Source organism: Cyprinodon variegatus, unplaced genomic scaffold (genome assembly GCF_000732505.1).
Source record: "Cyprinodon variegatus isolate N-32 unplaced genomic scaffold, C_variegatus-1.0 Scaffold353, whole genome shotgun sequence".
NCBI classification, from domain to species: domain Eukaryota; kingdom Metazoa; phylum Chordata; class Actinopteri; order Cyprinodontiformes; family Cyprinodontidae; genus Cyprinodon; species Cyprinodon variegatus.
Window position 1 is genome coordinate 819,360 of NW_015150806.1, and position 2,822 is coordinate 822,181.

The 2,822-nt window shown below is 35.7% G+C and overlaps 1 long non-coding RNA gene across 1 annotated transcript; it reads right to left on the reverse strand.

Moving 5' to 3' along the window:
* Positions 1 to 2,196: 2,196 nt before the first annotated feature.
* LOC107091808 lies at positions 2,197 to 2,816 on the reverse strand. Its single transcript, XR_001481546.1, has 2 exons — positions 2,628 to 2,816; positions 2,197 to 2,526 (listed from the first exon to the last, which is right to left on the reverse strand). It is a non-coding gene; the product is annotated as an uncharacterized LOC107091808 (long non-coding RNA).
* Between the last annotated feature and the right edge of the window lie 6 nt (positions 2,817 to 2,822).

Sequence of the window (2,822 nt, forward strand, 5' to 3'; positions counted from 1 at the left end):
AATGGCTCTTAAAACATGTTCTGGTTCATTTAATCTTATTCTTTTCCATCTCATAAAAAAAAAAACACCAAAGCTTTTAATACTGGTATATAAAATAATACATTATTTAGCTCTTTATATACATTTTAGCCACTATTAAGAGCAGACCGTCTCGCTAACCAGCAGTCCACAGACTGACCAACTTCATCTATCTCCACTCCACCACCAGTTTCAGGCCTTTGGGGGGAAACAGCCCTCTTTTTTACTCCTGTTTATGCACATCCATTGACAAAGTAATTGTATCAATACATTTCTCCTGTCTGTCTTTTCTCTTCTTGTGAGTTTTTCAGATTGAAATAAATAAATAAATCTACCAAAAGCCACAAATCACCATGACAGATTTTCACCTTCCTGCAGAAAACACCACTATAATGTGTATTACTGTAACTTTTAGACATTGATTGTCAAACTAAGCTGAAAAATTTAAAGGAAAAAAATCTTCTTCTAGAATTTATTGGTGGTTGGCAAAGAACTATATGGTGCATTACCGCCACCAACCAGTAAGGAGTGTGGAATCAGGACAAACATGCTAAAAAAAAAACGATATTCTTTTCGCTAAACCTGTCACCAATAAATAATGAAACATAATTCTATAACCTTAATCGTAAGTGCTTTTCCTTAAACTATTTATTAAGACAATACTGCTCTTTTTCCTTTTCAAGACTCCTTATCAGCTGTGTTCTTTGTCTTTGATATTTCCTACAGTTATGCATAACATGTTCTATCGTTTCAGATTCCCCACATACATTGCAGCTTCCTGTTTCATGTTTTCCCATTAACTGTAGTCTTTTTATTATCCTTTCCTGTATTCTGCTCCTCCCAATTTGCCCTCAAACTTCCCCAACCTTCCTTTGTACTCTGTAAAGCCATCTTCCTTTTATAGCTTCTTCCTGCTGTTTTTCCCATTTTTCTTCAATCTTTCTTTTAATAATACTTTTAACCTGTGATTTACTCATGACAACTCTTATATCACCCTTACTTTTGTTTATCAACTCTTTAACTTTCTTATCAGCCATTTCATTATGTGCAAGAACCCAAAGAAACACTACTGTTAACCCCATCATCTGAATATGATATTTGTTGAATTTCTAATAAAATAGCTGGACGGCTTTCTGAATGATTTCTTTGTAAACTGATCAATGAAGAGCTTGAATCTGAACACATAAAAGCTCTTAGTGGTCTCACTTCCTCAATCCATTCTACATCAACTAACAATACAATAATTTCTGCCATATAAGCAGATAATCACTTAATTTCCTCCCTATATGTAGTTTNTTATGTAACTCTTTTGGACGAATCCTCTGAGGTGTTTATGTGTTGCTAAAAGACTTTGGCATAGAGCGTTTCTGAAAACTTAATTATTATTTTTTTTAATGCTGTTTTTACTTTATAGTGCCACTCCAGGTGGAAGGCCAGAACAGAGACCTTCCTAAATAGATCCAGAGATGACTACGTTTAGATACATCACATAACTGTATGAATAATTTACATTTTTAATTGAACTCTAAGTTAAGTGTGTTTTTGTCCTCAAATCCTTTAGATCTTTCTAGATTTTTATCAGAGGAATAATTACCTTTGAAACAGAAAAGCCTAATAAAAGATCTTAAGCAATTCACCGTCCAACAGTTACCAACATTTTACATGATGACACTAAAACAGCTGTTGCCTCGGCGTTCTCTCATGTGTTCATCTATAATTTGAGTCACATCATTTGTATAAATTGTAGGTAAATTGTGAAAATAGAAAAAAGGACAGTGAGCTGCAGCAGGTAGTGTTTCCTGTCTGCATCAAGTGAGCAGGCATTATATTCTGTTTCTGCTGTTTAACAAAAAACAACAAAGAAAACAGGTTATTATGAGAGGGCAAATGACATCATATGACATTACAAGATGACAGGTTCCACAACATGGTTAAACAAGATGAGGAGAAAAACTCATGATCTACAGTGCATTGACACAACATATGGATCTGATATAGACACATAAACCCACCACATATACAGCTTCCTGTACAAAAACACATCAGACACACACCTTATATAGATACAAGGACATGTGAAAACATTGGAAATATTTTTGGCACCAAAACAACCCAGAACATTACAGGAGCAGGACTTTAAACATGTGATCTACAGTAATTAGACCAACATGGTCTAGACCATCCTGTGTTTTCCTTTAGCTTCCATCATTTTCTCTGCTGTAGCTTTTTGGTTGAACAAGAGTTCCTGTGTTTAGTTGAAGGATTGGAGAAAATGTTCAGAGGATCTTTATTCTCTGTGAGAATGAACTCATCTTTGGATGATTTTAATCTATTGGAGATCTTCATCATGTTTCTCCATATAACTGACTGAGGAACAAATGCTGCCAATCCCAGAGCTGATCTCAGACTGCCTCACTCTCTTAGCAAGCCATTCAGCAACGTTGTTATGAGCTTGTTGGTTCCTATTCTCTGAAATGCTCCCATATTCTGAGGAAACATCTCCGCTCACTGAAACAGAAGAAAAAAAAAATTATTTTAAGAAAAAAAACATGGATGGAGCCAAAGGTTGTGGAAACTCGGAGGTTGGTTCTTCGTCATTTAATACTTACTGTCTGGAATCATAAAGTCATCCTTGCTTCTTGCCACCTCCACAGAGGGCACTGTTGGTTTCTCTGGTTCCTTTGCTAAAGCTTTCATCATTCTCTCCATCAGCTCCTGCTCCCGTCTGTTCCACTCCTTTTCTGTCAGGATGCGTTGTTTTTCTTGAAAAGGTAGAAACTGAAATTTCTTTCTTTTTCCATCAG